We start from the raw sequence: 23,252 nt of genomic DNA, 5'->3' as shown, positions 1-23,252 counted from the left end.
AAGAACAACCTCTGTCTGTACTGTGGACAGGCGGGACACATCCGAGCCACCTGCCCCACTCGACCACCTCGTCCGCCTGCCTCGGTGAGTTCAAACAAGTTGCATCTCAATCGTTGTGAGATTCCTGTGATTCTGTGTTATGAGGATAGATCTGTTCGGGCTACCGCCTTGATAGACTCCGGCGCTGCCGGCAATTTCATCGATGCGGACTTCGTAAAAGCTAATCGTCTACCCATTCTCTCCTGTGTTTCCCCTGTGGCAGTGGCCGCCCTCGATGGGCGACCATTAGGAACTGGACGTATCGAACACACTACAGGGGACCTCACCCTCCACACCGAGCCCCATCACAAGGAAACCATCCGGTTTTTCATCATTACATCACCCCGAACACCTCTCATCCTCGGTTACCCCTGGCTTCACCAACATGAACCCTCCATCTCCTGGTCTGAGGCAATAATAACTCACTGGTCCTCCCGCTGCCAGCCTCACTGCAGTCAGCCTACAGTACAATCTTCTGTTTCACCCGAGACCCTCAAGCCCAAGAGTATCATCCCTGATGAGTATCAAGACCTTCTCGAGGCCTTCAGCACCGTCAAAGCTACTCACCTACCTCCTCACCGCGCCGGAGATTGCGCCATTGACCTGGTCCCAGGAGCAGTTCCTTCCAGAGGACGTATCTTCCCTCTCTCGCAGCCTGAATCCGAGGCCATGAACAAGTACATCCAGGAGGAACTCGCCAAGGGCTTCATCCGACCTTCCACCTCACCAGCCTCGGCCGGCTTTTTCTTCGTAAAAAAGAAGGACGGCGGTCTTCGCCCTTGCATCGACTACCGAGCACTCAACGCCATCACTGTTAAATACCGCTACCCTCTCCCGCTGGTCCCATCGGCCTTGGAGCAGCTAAGAACAGCCAAGATTTACACCAAGCTAGATTTGCGCTCGGCCTACAATCTCATCCGGATCCGGGAGGGAGACGAGTGGAAAACCGCCTTCTCGACTACCTCGGGGCACTACGAGTACCGGGTGATGCCCTTCGGACTGGCCAATAGTCCTTCTTATTTTCAAGCCTTCATTAACGAGGTTTTCCGGGACATGTTAAATCGATGGGTCATAGTCTACATTGATGACATCTTGATTTATTCAGACTCCTACCCGGAACACGTCCAGCACGTCAGGGCCGTGCTCCAACGACTCGTCCAACACCAATTGTACGCCAAGCAGGAGAAGTGCGAGTTTCACCAGCAGAGCATCTCTTTTCTGGGGTACATCATCAGTCCAGAGGGGGTCGCTATGGACGAGACCAAGGTCTCCGCTGTACGAGACTGGCCACGTCCCAAAACCCTGAAAGAGCTGCAGCGTTTTCTAGGATTCTCAAACTTTTACCGTCGTTTCATCCGGAACTTCAGCTCAGTGGCCGCCCCTCTTACTTCAATGATAAAAAAAGGTGATACTCGTCTCTCCTGGTCACTTCCCGCCATCCAGGCCTTCGAAGAGCTCCGCCAAAGGTTCACAACGGCTCACATACTCCATCATCCGGACCCCAACCAGCCTTTCCTCGTGGAGGTCGACGCATCCAGTACCGGTGTCGGAGCGGTCTTGTCTCAACGACAGGGAGCACCTCCCAAGACAGTGCCCTGCGCTTTCTTCTCTCACAAACTCAGCCCAGCGGAGAGAAATTACGACGTGGGGAACAGGGAACTTCTGGCTATCAAGCTAGCACTCGAGGAGTGGCGGCATTGGTTGGAGGGCTCTCTTCATCCTTTTACAATCCTCACAGACCATAGAAACCTAGAATACCTTCGGTCAGCCCGGGTCTTGAACCATCGACAGGCCAGGTGGTCACTCTTTTTCACCCGTTTTCACTTTGAGATCACCTACCGGCCAGGGTCACAGAACACCAAGGCAGACGCTCTCTCACGGATCCATGAGCCCGACCACACAGTATCACCACCTGAGTCCATTCTGCCCCCGTCTGTTATTGTGGCTCCTGTGGCCTGGGACCTAATGACGGAAATTACTGAAGGTCAGACCCAGGATCCGCCCCCTAATGACTGTCCCGAGAACTTGACCTACGTGCCCCTCAACCTCCGTACTCGCGTGCTGACCGAAGTTCACTCGACCCCCAGCTCCGGTCATCCTGGGATAGAGGCCACTATACAGCTGCTCCACAATCGATTCTGGAGACGGCAGACGCTCTGTGCAACTCAGTTTTCCGCTTCTACGGCCTGCCCGAAGATATCATCTCCGATCGGGGTCCCCAGTTCACCTCCCGCTTATGGTCAAGCTTCTTCCGCCTGTTGGGTGTCAACATCAGCCTAACCTCCGGCTATCACCCCCAGGCCAATGGGCAGGCCGAGAGACTGAACCAGGAGTTGACCCGGTTTCTACGCTCCTACTGCCAGGACCACCAGGAGGATTGGAGTCGTTTCATCCTCTGGGCAGAATACGCCCAGAATTCCCTCCGTAAGCCATCCACTAACCTCACTCCTTTCCAGTGTGTGCTAGGGTACCAGCCTCCCTTGTTCCCCTGGTCTGGGGAGCCCTCAGAGCTACCGGCGGTCAACTCCTGGTTCCAGCAGAGTGAGGAGACCTGGAACCGTGCTCATGTCCACCTACAGCGAGCCATCCATCGAACCAAGACCCAGGCAGATCGCAGACGTCGGGCGGGTCCTCTCTACGAACCTGGACAATGGGTCTGGTTATCTACCCGAGATCTACGCCTCCGTCTGCCCTGCAAAAAAGCTCAGTCCCAGTACGTTCACTTCCTCTCTGTCGGCCATTTTAGAGCGCTTCGCGGTCTCGCACATCGCGAAGTTTTGTTAGTCATGCTATCAATCCTGAGCGTTCTTTTCTCGGACTGCCTACTCGTTGCCAACCGGACTGTGTATCATGTGTGTGAACCTTTGCTGCCTGCCTTTTGTCGACCCTCGCGTTTCCTTTGGATTAACCCCTTTGATTGCCGCCGGCCCCGACCTATTGCATGGACTTTGACTACCCGATTGGATTTGCCTTCACCACACCTGTCCGCCGTTGTTGACCCGAGCTTGTTGTTTATGTCTGAGTATTTAATAAAGCTGTTGCAAATGGATCCAACGCCTCCGGATTCGTCCTTGACTCCGTTACAGTTAGATAAAAAAAAGAAGGTCATCTGCATATACAGAAACCTTTTGCACTGTACCTGCTATATCGCAAACCTGTGCATTGGAACGTAGGGCAATTGCAAGGGGTTAAATAGCTACGGCAAATAACAATGGGGAAAGGGGACAACCCTGTCTTGTGCCCCAATGCAGTTTGAAATACTCTGAAAAGACATTAGTGCGTACAGAAGCTTTAGGGGCTGCATACAAAATTTTAATCCAAGAGATAAATATGGGGCCAAATCCAAATTTTTCTAAGACCTGTAAAAGATAATTCCATTGAACATGGGCCTTTTCCGCGTCAAGTGACAGTATCACCTCTGGATCGTCTGGTTGGGAAGAATACATTATATTAAAAAGGCGTCTAATGTTAGAAAAGAATATCTGTCCCGAATAAAGCCAGTTTGATCAGGTGAAACTATTTGATCCACAGAATTTTCTAAAAGGATAGATAAAAGTTTGGCTAAGATTCACAATTTAACAACGAGATAGGACGATATGAACCACATTCTAATGGATTCTTGTCTTACTTTAGAAGCAGCGAAATTGTCGCTTGATAAAGACTTGTAGGCAGACAACTATGCTGAAGACTTTCTGAGAAAACCAAATGTAAAATTGGGCTTAGCAAATTAGAAAAGACTTACCAGATTTCATAGATGCTAAAGCTTCCTTAATTTCTTCAATTTGAATCTTTTCCTTTAAAGAGTCACAAGACAACTTATTAATAGTGGGAAATTCAATTCCATTAAGAAAAGCGTTCATTGCAAAAGCATCTGGTGGGGATTTCGAGGAATATAAATTAAGATAAAATTGCTTGAATTCAGAATTTATTTCTTTGTAGTTTACAGTGGTGGCTCCTGATTTTAACCTTAGCTTGGGAATCATACGTGACGCTTCAGCCTCACGAATCTGCCGGGCAAGCAATTTCCCTGTCTTATCACAGTGTCCTATGCTGAGCATGCAGAAATAATTTTTCAGCCTCATTGGTTAATAGTATATCATATTCTGCCTGTAAGAACTGACGTTCTTTAAAAAGTTCAGGGGAGCGATCTGAGGCATACTGGCTATCAATAAGTGCTGTGGAGTTGGATATTTCTTTAAGACTTCTTTTCTTCTCTTGATTTTTATGGGATGAATAAGAAATTATTAGACCACGTAAATAAGATTTCAAGCTTTCCCAAATAGTAGAGTATGACATGCCTGGCATAGTTTTGACTTCTATAAAACTTGATATTTTGGAAGAGATAAATTCAATAAAATCCTTGTTGGATAAAAGACCTGGATTAAGATGCCACTGAGAGTATTTAGGTGGCTGCTGTGGTATCTGAAGTTCTAATATAATTGGTGCATGATCAAAAATTACAATACCTTGATAAGAACAATCCTGTAAGTATGGAAAAAATGTATGGTCCAAAAAGAAATAACAATGCGAGAATATGTCTGGCGGATATGCAGTGGTGGAGGAAGTACTTAAGTTTAGTACTTAAGTAAAAGTACAACTACCCTGCAAAATATATACTTAAGTAAAAGTATAATTACTACATCAACATCTTACTTAAGTAAAAGTCCTAAGTACATAATTTTAAATTTACTTTAAAGTATTTTTTTTAAGTAAAAGTACACAATCGGTTGTCTCAATGTCTGGGCTGTTCAATTGTAATAATCACAAACAATTTCTATTGTGTACTGGAAAGGGTAGTTGTGCAAGCTCTCTGCAATACTGACACACTGTAATAAAATTATTACTCATTAAATAATAATTAAGCTAAGCCAATTATGACATACAATGTATTTTATTTTTACTATACTATTAAGAGCAGTAAAAAAAAACTCAAAAGTACACAGGTGAGTGTTATTCTGAACACTTTAATCAAATTTGTATGACCAGTTTATTCTGCTCAACAACAGTTGCTTTAGTCCTTTACCTTGGCCTGCATGGGGAAAACGTAGCTAAAACTGCATTTGAGGCTTATACTCCATTGATTACAGAAAATCCAAGCATTAGGCTAATAATGTATAACACATTAGAATGAGAAAAAAATAAGCACCAAACAAAATTTGACAAGGGTGAGGGCTTCTCTTAAAACATGCAAGTAATATTGCTATTTAGAACTCTGATCAACCTAACATTAACAGGACAAAAAAAAACAGAATCTATGTGAAAAACAATGAAGTCAATATAAAGGCAGATGTTACGATAAGAAACTTAAAAACAAAGGACCTTCAAATAAAAATTTTGGCCAGGCAATCAAAGGTCAAAAGGGCAAAATGCCCCATAGAACATGAGAGTATTAGAGCCCTAATACTGTATTTGGTTCCGCATAGCATTACCAATAGTTTTTGTTCAATTTCAACAAAAGTTGGTTCTCAAAGCTTTTTGATCCTAGCCTGCCTCTTTTTGCAGAAAAAATGTGCCCTGCTGTGCTAAACATTCGTTCGCATGCTGCTGATGCGGGCAATGGTGTGTTGAGCTTCAGGGACAAATTAAAAACTGTGGGCACTGACTTGAGTATGTCCATTGAGGTAGAAGAGTTGGCCAGATAGGCATCCAACTGTTTTGTGGTTTCGTGGACATTTCCCTTCATAAGGCCAAAAAAGTCTTCCTCCTCAGATCCAGAATGGCTACCAGGTGATGATAAGGCTGGCTCTTCCTCCATGTGTCTCTTGATGTAGTCCATGCCTGCACAAAAAAAAAAATCCAAACATGAATGAAGAGTATTTCTGTCTAGCCTTTTAAAATACCAGTTAGCTTTGAAAATAACATATATTGGTTAAAATGAACCACTACCCATTATTCTATTAACAAATGAATGCTTGACAAAGAAATTATTTAAATGACTTACCCAACTTTAGCAAGTTTTCATTGCTTGTCCATGATGTGCGAAACTTAGGAAGTAAAATTGAAGCAGATATGAGTTCTGGGTCATTCATCATTTTTCCAAACCGCTGCTGTATTCCTTCCTGAAGAGCAGAGATCAGTGGCTGGCAGAACTTGGATGAAGTTTGGAGGCGGTCCAGCTTCACAGTTAGGAGGGTTATAGTGGGTACCAGCCATCCCATGTGGACATCCACCTCTCCCTGCAATATGTTGAGTGCCTTAGAGACTGGGTTCATGGTTGATGCATAGTCAGACAAGAAAGCAAGTTCTGCAGGGCTGAACCTGTAAAACACCATGTGAGAACATGCATGTCAGCAAGATAAGCATAGGCTACACTATTGCAGTTCAATTAAATGGAGTAAATCATTAGTAAACAACATTATTTCACACAATCAATAGCCTACCACATCACAACTACGTATCTGCTCCATGACAAACTTACATTGGGACTTTAAGTGCAATGGTCACTGCTCTGACTGCTCCTTCTCCACTTTCCCTAATTATCCTCAGTATTCGCTCAACTGCAAGGAAGAGAGAGTTCCACCTGATCTCAACTGGACAGATCAATTGCAGCTTGCACTCCCTCTCAATAACCTCTGCAGCTGTAGATGACCGGGCACTCTTATTCCAAAGAGCTGAGCACTTGGCAAATGCTGCACGAGATATCTTCTTGTACATAACATTTGATTCAGCTTTTCTAGCATCTACGGTTGAGATCAAATTCAGAACATGACAGGCACAACGGTGATGCTTTGGAAGCTGATATTCAGAACACTCATCTTCTTCCTCCATCAAAGCTTCCACTTCAACACCCTCTGTCTCCTCTTCTGCATCCTCCTCTTCACTGTCATTCACACCTTTACTCTCATCTTCAGTTGAACTTCCTTCATCTTCACATGCATAAACTCGGAAGGCCTTAATAAAGTTTGAGGCATTATCTGTTGTGGTCCTAACAATTTTTTCACGGATGTTATACTCACTGTGAATATCATTAAGTGCACTGGCTAACACATCATAAGAATGTGTCCCTTTCAGCCTTTTACAAGCCAGAGCCACAAACTTTCTTTCTAGGGTATCTGGCTCTATCCAGTGGGCAGTAACCCCAATGAAACTTTGCCTATGAGCTGTCCAACAGTCTGTAGTCGTGGCGATACACTTAACAGTCTGCATTGCATTCTTCAATTTTTCTTTCATTTGCTTTGTGCACTTATCAATTCTCTCTCTCAATGTTGTACGTGACATGACTGTGTAATCAGGTTGAGTACAATGTATTAAATCAACAAACCCAGTCTGTTCTACTACTCCAAAAGGGTGCAAACCCTGGACAATAAAGTTAACCACTGCAAGGTCTATGGTCTTCTGAGATGCTTTGGTGTCCTCAAGTTTTCGCTGCTTTATTGAAGAACCTCCATCAGCAAACAATGTCCCCTTCTTTTTAGAAGAAGTTGCTGCCAAGTACTCCTTCAGAAGTGGTCTGTGCTTTCTCTATAAAAGATAGTGACAACAGAATTAATACACGTTTAGCATTAGTAGTATTAGTATTTAGTAATATAGTCAATCTACAACCAAAATAAATCTCACAACATAATATAAAATATTTTTTAAGGGTTCAATAATTAATCTAAACCACTACTATTTAAGTGCAAGTGCAAACACTAACCTTACATCTTACTAGCATATTACTTTGTTATGACTGGCAACATGTAAGTACCACACAAGCAAAAAGCTACTGTATTTGCCATGTTAAACTAAGTGTTTGGACCCTAAAGTTTTTTTACATTTACGTTAATACAAAACCACAGTGTATGGGGCACTGAAACGCGAAACCAACGTGATTACATCTTTAGACTAAAAAGACAAGCTACTGACACTTACAACCAAGCATATCACACGGGTAAAATTGGTTTGATATTCGCATATACTTTCGCGCTAAATTGCTATATATATATATATATATATATATATATATAAATATAAATATAATATATATATGTTTGCAAATTCTAAAAAAATTCACGATATTGACGAAAAACAACTGTCATAGTGCAAAATTGTTCACAATCGAATCAAACCTAGATAGTTTTAACTGCATGCTTACTTGCGAATGTCAACTAAATACCCAATGTTGAATGGTAAAGAAGCTAGGGGCTGTATAAAAGTTTGAACATTTTTTCATCGAGTCAAAACAAACAGCTATTTTAGCCAACTACGAATGTACAGATATAGCAGTAGTTTGCTCATCTCCAAAAATGTAACGTACTAGCAAGCTATCATCCCTGCTGTGCTAATAACCAGCTAATGAAGTTGCCCTGTTAGGGTACCACTAACTTACGTCAAACAAATATTATACTGGTGTGATATTTTTGTTATGTTGACATCCATTTTTCTATAACAGTCATAGCACCATGTCATAGCAAGTTAGTAACTTAAATATTAATAACTAGCATCGCATGTCTTACCTCTATATGTTTCTTCAAATTTGAAGGGGAGTTTTTAAACGCCAACAGTTCTTTGCGTTGAGGTAGGCACTTGACACATTGAAAACGCCAGGAGTCATTCTTTGAACCTTTAAATTCAAATAACTTGCTTAAATAAGGCCAGGGGTGTCTCTCAGAATCAGAGCTGCAGGGCACAGGCTCAAGCTCAGTCGACGTTGTTGGCTCTTCGTCCATGTTTGATATTTGGTGTCCTTTTCTTCGATTTACATCAGTTCCGCTTGTGTTGTTTCAAAACGCGCGCTCACTATTTTCGGCGTGAGTTCTTTGACCAATCAGATCTCCGATCTGTTTCAACGTGCATTGGCCAGCAACGCCAAAACGTCAGTCGACCAAAATTTTTTTATGCAAGATTCGGAAGGATGTAACGACACGCATTTTAATAATGTAGTGGAGTACAAAGTACAGATAATTGCTGAAAAATCTACTTGAGTAAAAGTATAAGTATGCATTATTTTTTTTACTTAAGTAAAGTATAGATACGTAAAAATTTACTTAAGTACAGTAACGAAGTACAAATACTTTGTTACATTCCACCACTGTGAATATGAAAATTTTTATTTTTTTTTTTCAAAGGGATGCAACTGCCGGAATGCATCACATATACCATACTTTTGCATAAATGTGTGGATAACTGAGGCACATTTTGACAGAGCTATGATCTTTTTGGAAGATCTGTCAAGAACAGGAGACATGACGCAATTAAAATCCCTAGCCAAAATAAGTGGGTGTGAATGTATAGTAGGAATACAAGATAGGAAAGAAGAAATAAAAGTAGGATTATCATAATTGGGAGCATAAACATTTGTAAGAGTCAAAGGGGTCGAGAAAAGTGTTCCTGATGCAATAATGTATCTTCCTTTATGATCTACAATGGTATCAGAGGCTACAAATGGGACAGATTTATGCACTAAAATTGCACAGCCTCTAGATTTAGAGTGAAATATTGAATGGAAAACCTGCCCTACCCAATCCCTTTTTAATCTAAAGTGATCAACAGAATGAAGATGCGTTTCTTGCAAAAAGACAAAGTCCACCTTCAAGCTCTTCAGATGGTTTAAGACTCGGTTAAGCTTAACAGGATTATTGACAGCCTTACAGTTCCAGCTGACATATCTCAAAGAGTTTGCCATGTGAGAGTGTTTTATGAAAGAGACATCATATTTAGGGAAAGAATGAAAACAAAAGGAAACAAACACAAAAATACATAAAAAACAAAGAGAAGATTCCCAAAAGGAATCATCAAGTACACAAAAATGCATACATGTGTAAAAGACAGCCTAAAATGAACACCATGAGAAATGAATGGACTTAGAAATTAACTCAACTTTGAAACAGAATCCCCAACCTTCCCTCCCTGCCCGCCCTTACTTCCCTTACCCACTCCCCACCTACGAACCAAGCTAACACTACCCTTGACGGAGTGTACGCCTCCCTGGGTTAATACCCGACAATACGTGTGAGTCACGTTTAATGGAAACTTGAACTCTGCAAACCACTAAATAATGTTACAACCTAAACAGGAAACTAAAATTTTAACCCTCTGGGGTCAAAAAACGCGCCGGCGTGGTTTGTGGCAGTTTTTCTGATAACGCCAAAAAGAACTTCAATTACTCCGTCATTTTTGATCGTACAGATAAGAGCAATATATCAATAAAATCTGTAAGGAATCTACTTTTATTTGTGTACACTGATAACAACAACACTCTGTGATTTTGTGAAATAAAGCAAACAAACAGGGTATGCAGTCTGCTGCGTTGTTCTCTGTGATCGTCATTAAGAAATGCGTCACTAAAATGAACTAAAACTCAGTGAATACAAAACACAGAGACATGAGAGAGATATCTATAGAAAGCCTGATATGTCTACTTTTAAATGGAGTAAGTCTTATTGAAAACAAATATCATGTGTTAAAGTAATCTGTATGAAACCAACCCCATGTCAACCCCATTATAATTCCTGACTATGTGCAATCAGGTGAAACGTTATGAAGTATTAAGTATTCATTTCATTGCATCGAAATGTTTCAGGATGCCAGGATGTTTTTAATGTTCTATAAAATAAAAATGATGGGATATAAATGTAATAGTGTTTACACTGTAACACTGAATGAAAGAGTCTAAGGTTGTTTAGACAAAACTACTGTCACATACTGTGTTCACAAATAGATGTTTATGACGTGCTTAACAATAATACATTAGTTTCCCAGACATAAAATGGTTTTGTATTGTATAATACATACAAAGCATGCTTGTGTTTATGACTATAAAATCATATTTATTTATTTATTTATTGTATAACAATTTATTATTATTTATTATGTTTATTATCAATACTCTGTTAATGAGTAGATGTTTAACATGCTAAACAATCATACTATATGTATATATTACAGATGCTCGTGATATTAACATGCTCACAGATGAATATGAAGCAAAGCAAAGCAAAAGCAAAACATGAATCAACAACAAACGCTGCATCAGCGTGAGCATAACTCAACACTGAACACAAAGGTTGTGTCGATCATTTGGGGAGGTGAGCTGCAACCAGGATGACACAGAGGGAAAGGCATGTTTACCAACACACAATCCCAACCGCGCCAGCTCTTACAGAGAAATTACTCTTTTAGGAGGAAGAATGCTCTTCAAGATCGCCGTCGAAGCACGCAGGGGAACTCTCACAACACTTATCTGTGTTTGAGAAGGGAGAGACCACTGCTTGCGCCATGAATCCAACGACGAAGAGGTGAATGGTGCAGCTTCTCGCAGAGAGACGCTGTATTCGACTCCGAAGAAACAGAATGAGTGAGCAGAGCATGCGCTGCCCTATTTATACCCAGATGTCCGGGGCGTGGCCAGTTATGCAAATCTGCACACCCAATTTCACCGGCCTTTTCTCAAACTATCAGAGGTGTTTGGGCTCCCAAGGGCAACCCCTAGTGTCGTACACTACTCGACAGAACTCGGAGTGTACGACAGATAGGGAACAGTATGGTTGCGAGAAGAAAATCTGCGGAAGCATTGACTTCAACATTACTACCCATGAACTTCACATAGTAGAGTCGACAATTAAGGCGAGACCGCAACTAGGTCGTTCACTAATGATCTAGAAGGGGCCTGCCAATGACCTACAAAATGAAAAAACGAGTTCATGGTATATTCCACCATCTGTCTCCACAGTTTAAAACCAACAGTCCCCTAATACCTTCCATTCCTCCTACTTTTTCTCTCCTTGTCTCGCTTTCTTTTTCATCTTTTCTCTTTATTAAACATTGTTCACATTTCAGATCCTCTAAAATTATTTGCTTATTTTGATTTATTTTTTTTATTTTTTTGTCTGTTTGTTACATCCTCTTGATTTTTTTTATTCGTTTATGTATTATTATTATTACTATTATTTTTTTTCTTTTTTTCCTTTATCTCTAATTCTTTTTTATCATTTTTTTATTTATATATATATATATATATATATATATATATATATATTTTACAGAGGATGACAGGGTAATTGACAACAGTATCAAAGGAATGAATGAATAAATCAATAATTTAAGGAGTAAATTAATAAGTTAATAAATATAATAAACTTGAATAACTAAATTGTGGTTGAACTTTATATACATTTGTAATCACAGCACTTAGCATGTTTAATGTAGCAAGTGCTAAATAAATTATATTTAAAAAAAAAAAAAAAAAATATATATATATATATATATATATATATATATATAGATGTGACGAATCCGGCCTCTGTGGTTTCCCCCAATCGTCACCAGAGGTCACCATCTCTTGAATATTGATTTTGCCATTCACAAAACTCCATTTCCCATAACCCCGTACCTGGCACTGACCTCACTGACAACTATTTCCTGTTCCCTTCCTATATAAACTTCCGGTTTTCGCACACACATTGCAAAGTCTTGTTTTGCCTTGGCTGACATTTCTGAGCGTTTTTAATTACTCTGTTGGATTACTGTGTTTTGACCCCAGGACTGTTTCTCTCATTTACAATTCTACTCTGTCTGCCTTTTTGACTCTCTGCACTGTTTATGGACTGTTGTTTATTCAGCTAGCTGCCTGCCCCGACCTCTTGGCTGTCTTATTACTCTGCCTTTGTCTCCCCCTCTGACATACCTGTTCGCTGTTTATCGACCTCGCCTGTTACACTGTGATTGTTCTATTAAAATGCGCCAAATGGATCCCAACTCTGCCGACCCTTCATTACAATATAAACTACCTTTTTCTGATCTATCGCTATATGATTTTTTTCTATTTTATAGTTTTTTTTTCCCTCAATCCCTTATTCACTGTTTAATTATTAGTACCAATAACCCTACTGCCTCCAATAACCTATCCACTTCAAATAAGATATTAAGGTGTTCCATTGTTATCATTTATAAGAGAATTGCACATTAATATTATTTATATTATTCTTTTATATTATTCTATTATTATTATTTTATTTATTTCTCTATATATCGGCTGTGGAAACATTATTCATGTATTTATCTTTGCTTTTGAAGTAATCCTTTTTTTTGATTGGTGTTACTGTTGTTGTTTGTTGTTGTTTGTCTTGTTGTAGTTTGTTGATTTTTCTGTAACGTATGTGTATGTGTAAAAACAGTCACTTACCAGGAAGAGTTTCAGGCCCAGTCGCCATTTCCACTGTATGTGAAGATAGACTGATCACAACAAGCCCAAGAAAAACTATTTTTAGAAAACAAGTACAATTCATAAAAACAAAAACAATATCATGTAAACAAATCACATCAATCACATAAAAACACACTGTTTCAGAAAACATGAACTCACCAGACGTCAAGCTGCTGTTCAAGGTTGTTCAGATTTTCTTTCACTTTTGGTTCTACAATGAAATTACTCCTCCCTTCTGCAGTTGCATTATGGCAAGCCATTTTAACATTTAATCTAAAAGCCGTACTAGTATCAATTTTCATGCTACAAGTACTTATTTTTTAGACACTAGTATCTTTTCCATCAAGTACTAGTGCTTATTCTTAGGGTGTACTCACACTAGGCATGGTTGCCGTGAACCGGGCCTGGGTACGATTGTCCCCTCCCCCCCCCCCCCCCCCCCTCCCCCCTCCCCACTGCCCACTGCCCACTGCCCACTGCCCACTGCCCACTGCCCACTGCCCACTGCCCCTCTGGCCTGCACTCACATAGGGTTTCAGCATTCATGCCGGAGCACGCTTACGTCATTATGGTACGACGGTTTCAGGATAAACAGGAAGAGCGGCGCTCTCGCTGAATGCAATGGAGTCCATCGCTCTGGTTACTTTCAGACCAGAGATATCCTGAACTTAATAGATACTAGTACTTTTTAAATTTGCATTTCTGCCCAGTATGGTAATTGTATGTTGAATATTAATGAACCAGCAACATACAGGACAGAGATTAGACAGGAAACAGAAACAAGGAGACGGATGCACTTTTTTAAGGAAACCACATAAAAAAAGAAACAATCATTTGTACTCAAGCGCATAGAAAACATATTTTTTTTCAGTTTTGTAAACACTGTAATTTCGTAAACATAGTAGCCTAATGCCTTTGTTGGTCATTGGTTGCCCTCTGGTGGCAGGATGGAGATAAGACACCAATTTTATCATTATTAATTTCCTCTTGTTCTTCCAGTAAAAACAATAAATATCACATGATCAACTTTTTGCATTTAGCACAGTGCCACAGACACTGAATGTTTTTACATTAATGTTCTGTACACCGCATACAAAATCCAACCCTTATGGTTTTCAGACAAACATTTACTTTATTAGGGAGAAAAGGCCAAAAAATACTAATTAAAAAAAAAAAAAGAAAAGAAAAAACAGGTTTGCTGTACTAGTAGGACTGCACAATTTGTTGTTTTTATATACCAATATAACTCATAATGATTATGGTTATTATTTTTAAATAAAAACATTAAACAAAATAAGGAATATTACTTTTGTAATAACACAATTTCACTATAATAATACAAAACAGAATAAATATAATAATAAAAAAAAAAGATAAAGAAAAATAAATTAGGCTTCTCTACACTGGAGAAAAATGTAAGGATTTGCAAATGTTTACCTCAAAGTTCTTAATTATTTTTGCTGTTTTTACACAAATTAGGGTTTTGTGAGCAATTATGAGTACACAATTAATTTATTTTTCATTCATACTCGCCCTCGCACAGAAACTCCACAAGTGAGACTCACTGATGATGTTCCAGGAAATCCCTTCTGTGGACAAAGGATTTGCTGTAGATGTAGGCTAGTAGCTGAATAACATGCAGATAGATGTTTTACTGATGAAACATGAATAAACAATTATCGCGACAATATATGGATTTTATCTGTGCTCTTTAAGCCATCTCAGGTATTTGTATAAGAATAAAGTATATTTAAAATGTATGGTGACACATTGCTGCCACACACACATTATTTTTTCCGCTCAATTATGTCGTAATAACAAGATCTTATGTCGTTTTAATGACATTTTTTCTTAATAAAACATATATTCTCATAATAACGAGATGTTTTCTCGTTAACACCACATATTTTCTCATAAAAGCGAGATGTTATGTCATTAAAACTACATAATTATCTTGTTAAAACAACATAATTATCTCGTTAAAACAACAAAATTATTTAGTTAAACAACATATTCTTTCTCGTAATAACAACACGTTATGTCATAAAAAATTATGTTTTCCTATTATAGAAGATTTGATTACATTACGTGAGCGAGCTAAGCGATTGTCCACGCTGCTGTCACCACAGTCCTGACATAAAGGAGGATCTGCAGGAGGGATAATAGAAATACACTGTTTTAAATTAATTTTCCTGTAATGGTTTTTATTATAGTGGCATGTTTATTAGGATTAATCTGTCTGCAATATAATGCTATCTAATAACTTCACGCATTATTTAAGATCATCAGATCAAAACTGTTATTTCTGAATAATCTGGGCTTGGGATATTTCTTTATTTAATAATAATAATTAATAATTAATAATTCCTTACATTTATATAGCGCTTTTCTGGGCACTCAAAGCGCTTTACATAGAAGGGAGGAATCTCCTCAACCACCACCAGTGTGCAGCATCCACCTGGATGATGCGACGGCAGCCATATTGCGCCAGAACGCCCACCATGATTTATTTTATTTGACATATTACCATACCACCGTAAGCATCATCCTGGGACGCCCGTGGCTTTGCCGACATCATCCAGAACTCTGGGACCCTTGTGACGTCATTCGCTGGAGTGAACAATGTCACACTCAATGCCTCGTCGACTTACCTTACCCTCAACCAGTTCCAGTTCAGTTGGTATCTACCCATGTGGAAAGCCCGGAAACATCCTTCACTCCTGAGATCCCAGCTGAGTACATGGCGTTCCGGGATGTATTTAGTAAGCAAGCAGCCACCCATCTTCCACCTCATCGGCCATGAGATTGTGCCATCGATTTGCTGCCTGGAGCCCAACTCCCCATGTCACTGTAAAACCCAATAGTTTACCTTACTTAGTTACAATTAGTTATCTTTACTTAGTTACTATACTTACTAGGTTTTATTAAGTTACAGCTACTTTCAAGGCAAATCAAACAATTTACTTACTTGCTTTGAGTGATGTTTACTTAAAATATCCAAGTATCCACAAAGAAACCAATGACATTAATAAACCAGTGAGAGGCAGCAGTGCACTAATATGTTGCTAATGTGCAACATAAAATACAATACAACTGAAATATTTGAGGGAACATCACAATTTTTTTTTTTAATACTCACCATTATAGTGAATAGTGTTACTTTTGGTTGGGCATTTGGAACTTTGTTTATATTACTATAGTTTTCTTTCTATTGTTGCAGCAATGCAACATGAAATCAGAGTTCTTTGATTTCAAAAAAAGAAAAGTAATAAATAGGTTGCTTTTAGAAGGTGACCTATATTCTAATTAAATCCTTAAGTTGCATATTTTTTATGTTGATTAATGATCTTTTACAATTTTTCTCTGTTTTACAAACACTACAAGAAGCTTGTAACTGTGTTGATACAATCTTTTAATATTTGGGGTAATGTGCGTGAGTCACACACAGACTTCAACATTCAGCATGTGAATCACAACAATGGTAACAACTCAATTTTATTTATTTTTATTAACTGTATCAATAACCATTTTATGAGCTTTTTTTGTTTGTTTTTTGTTGTGCTACTACTGACACAAGACAGCAAATGAAATTGGCAAATACAAACAACAACAGTAAAGCAAAGCAATTGCATAATTTATTCATGTCGCAATGCACTCTGGGAGTCAGTAAGTAGCTATTAGAGGAATGGAGTAATTAGATAAATTAAAAGCATTAAGTAAATTCAACTTAAAATGGTTGTTAAAATGACTCTTATATTTAAGTAATGATTACTTCAAGTTTTCCAGTAAACGTGTCGCGATTTTAGCTCAAAGGGAAATGTATATAAATAATTACAATTAATTACATGTAGCTTGAATCGGAATCGTAAAGGGACATTAATTTGCAAAGCAGAATCAGAATCAAAACTCATGTAATTTGTGCACAATAGTTTATTAACGAAGGACTAACACATAACTAATCTAAACAAACAAACATGAAATCACTCATACATGGGGGAATGGTCAGTGAGAAGCAGTTAGAGAGAGACAAGGAAATGAAGCTATGAAAGAGTCAGTTAACCACCTGCTGTGAAACCATCAGTGCTGTCTACAGCTTATACTAAACCTCTGTATGTTTAGTTAAGTGTACGATACTTGCATTGCCTTGGTCGTCGAACAAGTGTCCAGATGCAGTCTCTGAAAGTCTTGATGGTTTGGAGCAGTGGTGGTTTTGGAATTGCAATCACGTTCTTCCGGGTCTGAAGAGTTGATGAATTCCAAAGATGTCCTGACTCACTGGTGACTGGGAGTTTCTTCCCATGTGAAAAGTGAAGAAGAACCAAGAGCTGAGAGAGACCCAGCTGAAGTCCTGTGATCTTTGGGGAATGGAAAGACAAGGCCGCAAGGCCTGGCGCACACTTAGGGAAGTCCTGAAGAGTTCTAGCTCATCTTCTTAGGTTCTCCAAGAACCACTGACTGGCTGAGGCGAGTCATGAAGATGAATTCCAGGGTTGAGTGGAACTGTCTGGCTCTTTGTGGTCGAGAGCCACAGCTCTGTATGTTGGGCCTGTCACACTGTAAAACCCAATAGTTTACCTTACTTAGTTACAATTAGTTATCTTTACTTAGTTACTATACTTACTAGGTTTTATTAAGTTACAGCTACTTTCAAGGCAAATAAAACAATTTACTTACTTGCTTTGAGTGATGTTTACTTAAAATATCCAAGTATCCACAAAGAAACCAATGACATTAATAAACCAGTGAGAGGCAGCAGTGCACTAATATGTTGCTAATGTGCAACATAACAACAGAAGAAGAAGAAAAAGTTTTTGAGATGGGGCAATTTTTAGTAGACTTTTCACTCACATCTTTCTTTCACTACTTGAATTCACTCATTTCCCAAAGTCATCTTGAATGTTGAATTTTCAATACAACTGAAATATTAGAGAGAACATCACAATTTTTTTTTTTTAATACTCACCATTATAGTGAATAGTGTTACTTTTGGTTGGGCATTTGGAACTTTGTTTATATTATTATAGTGTTCTTTCTATTGTTGCAGCAATGCAACATGAAATCAGAGTTCTTTGATTTCAAAGAAAGAAAAGTAATAAATAGGTTGCTTTTAGAAGGTGACCTATATTTTAATTAAATAATTAGGTTGCAAACTTTTCATGTTGATTAATGATCTTTTACAATTTTACTGTTTTTCTATTTTTTATAAACACTACAAGAAGCTTGTATCTGTGTTGATACAATCTTTTAATATTTGGGGTAAAGTGCGTGAGTCACACACAGACTTCAACATTCAGCATGTGAATCACAACAATGGTAACAACTCAATTTTATTTATTTTTATTAACTGTATCAATAACCATTTTATGAGCTTTTTTTTGTTTGTTTTTTGTTGTGCTACTACTGACAAAAGACAGCAAATGAAATTGGCAAATACAAACAACAACAGTAAAGCAAAGCAATTGCATAATTTATTCATGTTGCAATGCACTCTGGGAGTCAGTGAGTACCTATTAGAGAAATGGAGTAATTAGATAAATTAAAAGCATTAAGTAAATTCAACTTAAAATGGTTGTTAAAATGACTCTTATATTTAAGTAATGATTACTTCAAGTTTTCCAGTAAACGTTACTTAAATTTTTTAGGGCAACCAGTTTCCTTAAGTTTTTTAAGTAAATTCAACTTAACCGGGTTTAGAGTGCAGGCCCGCCGGGCACGCCCTGTGCCGGCTCAGGCTCCCCGTGGGTTTCTCCACACGGGCAGCAATTGGAAGATGTTGCAGACGAAGAAGACAGAAAAGAGAGAGAGAAGGAGAGAGGGGTCGATGCCTTTAAACTCTCTGGAGGCTGTGCCTCCAGGAGGTCCATGAACCAATGGTAACTTTCACCTTTGGAGGGAAAGTTTATGACTCTTTGTCTGTGAGCATGGTATTTTGCATATGTAATTCGATTGGGTGTTGATGCAAAAACTACTAAGGTTTCTTAAAACACTAACATGTTGCAAAGGTATCAAGATCTAATTTACACCATCTTTTAGATCATTAAAATACGAACTCAAAGAGTCCAAGCATGACATAGGTGGGTTATACTACTAGTCATCTATCATAATACATGCGTAAAACAGTAGAAAGACAAATACAAATACAACAGACAAAATTAAAATACAATGCAGTAGTACTGTACACAATGACCTGGGCTATGTGTAATAGGAAGGTCAAAGAAAGGTTTGTCTGTGAATGAGTAGGAAAGAGTCCATTTCTATAGGCATTGTGTCTTTCCTATAGAGAAATGTAGTGTGCTCCGTTTGCATTCCTTGAGGCAATAAAACCTGTGATATCAGATTGTTGTCCTGGCAACTGAGCCCTTTTGGGGTGTAAGTTGCTTTGGGGGGGGGGTTGTCTCCAGAGCTCCAGCATGTAGCTGGCCTGTTGTGTTTAAAGGCTAATTGTTAAATGTAACAATTAATGTATGTCTGATTGGTCCAGACGCTACAAACGTTACTTAAATATTTTAGGGCAACCAGTTTCGTTAAGTTTTTTTAAGTAAATTCAACTTAACCGGGTTTAGAGTGTGGGATGTATCAACCCTTTGTCCATCCCGGAGCATCAGGCGATGGAGGAGTATATCGCAGAGACTCTGAGTCAAGGATTCATCCAACCATCTACCTCGCCGGCCGCTTTGAGCTTCTTCTTCGTGGGCAAGAAGGTCGGAGGTTTACGTCGAAGAGCTTCATGGAGCCAGGGTCTTCACGAAGCTGAACCTGCGGAGTGCATATAACCTTGTTCGTATCCGTGCAGGGGACGAATGGAAGACCGCCTTTGTAACACCTACGGGGCACGGGGTAGTACCGGGTCTTCCAAACATTTATGAACGAGGTGTTTTGGGAGTTCCTCCATCGTTTCGTTGTGGTCTACACTGATGATATTCTGATTTACTCCCGGAACCTGGCCGAACATCGCCAGCACGTCCAGCAGGTCCTCCACAAACTCCATAAACATGGTCTATATCTTAAGTTAGAGAAGTGTGAATTCCATCAACCATCCGTACAGTTTCTAGGCTATGCAGTTAGGGCGTGCAGATGGACCAGGGGAAAGTCTCCGCCATACAAGAATGGCCCCAACCTCATAGTGTGAAAGAACTTCAATGTTTTCTAGGTTTCTCCAATTTCTACCGACGGTTCATCAAGAACTACAGCTCCATCATGGCTCCGTTAACCTCCCTCCTGAGGGGTAAACCGAAGAATCTCACCTGGAACCCCGCTGCTCAAGCATTCCAATGGCTCAAGAACATCTTTTGCTATCTCAAGCATTCGGCGAGCCTCCTCTCCTCCATCCCTGCGCTTTCTACTCACGTAAGCTGTCTCCGGCGGAGCAAAACTACGACGTGGGAAATCGAAAATTACTAGCCATCAAATTGGCCCTGGAGGAGTGACGTCACTGGTTAGAGGGAGCAACTCATCAATTTACCATCGTCACGGATCACAAGAACCTCCAATATCTCAGAGAAGCAAGACGTTTAAACCCCAGACAAGCATGTTGGGCACTATTCTTCACACGCTTCGACTTCAAGATTACATACCGCCCCGGTTCCAAGAATGTTTCTGCCGATGCCCTCTCTTGTCAGTTCTCCTCTGACTCCCCCTCTGAACCTGAACCTATCATTCCATCCAACCTGATTGTCAGCCCCATCCTCTGGGATCAGGATCATAACATCCAACAAGCCACCCTCCAGGAGCCTGCTCCACCAGAATGCCCAGAAGGGAAGATCTACGAGCCCTGCACCCAACGCCAACCCCTTCTGGGAGCAGCTCACCAGTCTCTGGGCTCTGGACATACAGGCAGCAAACAGACCTTCTCGCTCCTTCAAGCTCATTACTGGTGGCCCAGTATGCTCCATGATACCATCAGGTACATCCAAAGCTGCTCTGTTTGTGCTATGTCTACCTCTCCCTGTCAACTACCCACAGGAAAGCTGGTACCATTACCCATCCCACAGAGGCCCTGGTCCCACATAGGAGTTGACTTCGTTACAGATCTCCCCAACTCAGAAGGTAACACCTGTGTACTGGTCATTGTCGGTCGATTCTCTAAATCGTGCAAGTTTTTCCCTCCAAAAGGACTGCCCACAGCACTGGAGACTGCAGAACATCTCTTCCAGCAGGTGTTTCGTCACTTCGGCCTCCCGGAGGAGATCGTGTCGGACCAGGGACTTCAATTCATCTCTCATGTCTGGAAAACTTTCTTTACGCTACTTGGTGTTTCTGTTAACCTCTCATCTGGTTATCATCCACAGACCAATGGCCAGACAGAGAGAAAGATCCACGAGCTGGGACGTTACCTTCGGGCATACTGTCATGAGGACCAACACAGCTGGAGCAGGTTCCTCCCGTGGGCCGAGTACGCACAGAACTCCCTCCACCAAGATACCACCGGCTTAACACCTTTCCAGTGCGTACTCAGTTATCACCCTCCGCTGTTTCCCTGGACGGAGGAGCCCTCTACTGTTCCAGCTGTAGACCACTGGTTTCGAGAGAGCGCGAGAGTGTGGGACTCAGCTCATCACCATCTCCAGCGGGCAGTTCGTCAACACAAGAAATTCGACTTACGTCTGTGTCTGTCCCCGCTACATAGGTCCGTTCAAGATCCTGAGGCAGATCAATGACGTCACCTTCCAGCTTCAGCTCCCACCCAGGTACCGCATTCACCCCACCTTCCACGTCTCCCTCCTAAAACCCTTTTTCCCTCTGCCACAGATAATACGGGAGCTGAAGCGGAACCCCCTCCTCCGGAAGTCCTAGACCAACCCTCTATCTTCACGGTCCACGAGATCTTGGACTCACAGCGTCGGGGGGGGGCCACCTGGAATATCTCGTCGACGGGGAGGGGTATGGGCCTGAGGAGCAATCCTGGGTAGTTATATAATACACTAAACGTTAAGTTTATGATTTATGACCTGATTTATGACCGGATTTATGACTCCTGTCAGCGTTGATGGACAGGTAGTCATATTTCCAATGTGTACATGATCAGATTTATGACTGAATTTATGTGTTTATGACTCCTCTGTCACTCTGACTGGCATGTCACCAGGGTCCTGCCACCTCTGAGTGACATGACAGTGGTTGTGTAAATCAAAAGATCAAAACAGATGTTAGATTTGACTTTAATTAGATTTATGAGTGGATTTATTGTAAAAATGTCAATTTGGTGTAAAGCTGCTTTGCAACAATATATATCGTGAAAAGCGCTATACAAATAAATTTGAATTGAATTGAATTGAATTGAATTAAATTGAATTTATGATGTTTTATCTCTCCCGCTACCCTGGTGTTTCATGGTGTTGCTTCTTCCAGACCTTTTGCTAACAGTCTGGGAGTTTTGGGTTTCATCTTGATTGTGGAAAAATGGCAGAGCAAATGTGTGTGTGCAGTGGGGTCTCCTTATAGGAATGTGACACCCATCCACCGCACATACAGTGTTGGGGAAACCTGCTAAGTCAAATTTCAACTTTGACATTTGCAGCCTTTGGCCTCTGGGCCAGGAGATGTGATGGGTCATGTATGTATTAACATAACAACAAAACTCATGGAGATGAATAGCAAGAGTAGATTTTGAGATGTTGAATCTGTCTGCTACCCCACGGTATGACTCCTGATTGGCCAATGTCCAAAGGCAGAAAAGAACACTCTGTGTGACTGGCAGTTTTCTTTGCTGTAAATTCATATAAACAGGACCAAGAGTAGTAATGACATCCTGTATAGGTAGAACATAAGGTTTCAGGAGAATATACCAAATTGTAGTTAAATTATGTTGACTTTATGTAGTTTGCACCTCCACTTGTTCTTTGGAAAGCCTGAAATGACTGCAAAATTCTGAGGGACTGTATAGGGGGACAACCTCCTCCACAAATTGTAGTACTTTTGGAACTAATCTATACAATAAAAACATGTACTTATTATTATTGTACTTATTATATACACATGTATTGTAATTCAGTGTTTTTTGTAGAACTGGGATAGATTCCAACAATTAAGGTTTACACGACTGTTGAACATGCAATATAAAAACTTATTTGTATTTGTACTATAAACACAA

General features: G+C 40.2%; 1 pseudogene; it reads right to left on the bottom strand.

The window, feature by feature from the left end:
* LOC127176300 (GTPase IMAP family member 8-like) overlaps window positions 1-13,349 on the bottom strand; it is a 39,463-nt pseudogene extending 26,114 nt beyond the window's left edge.
* Between the last annotated feature and the right edge of the window lie 9,903 nt (window positions 13,350-23,252).

This window comes from Labeo rohita, chromosome 2 (assembly GCF_022985175.1).
Source record: "Labeo rohita strain BAU-BD-2019 chromosome 2, IGBB_LRoh.1.0, whole genome shotgun sequence".
NCBI classification, from domain to species: domain Eukaryota; kingdom Metazoa; phylum Chordata; class Actinopteri; order Cypriniformes; family Cyprinidae; genus Labeo; species Labeo rohita.
Note: the sequence above shows the minus strand (reverse complement) of the source record. Positions and strands in the feature narration are given on the sequence as shown.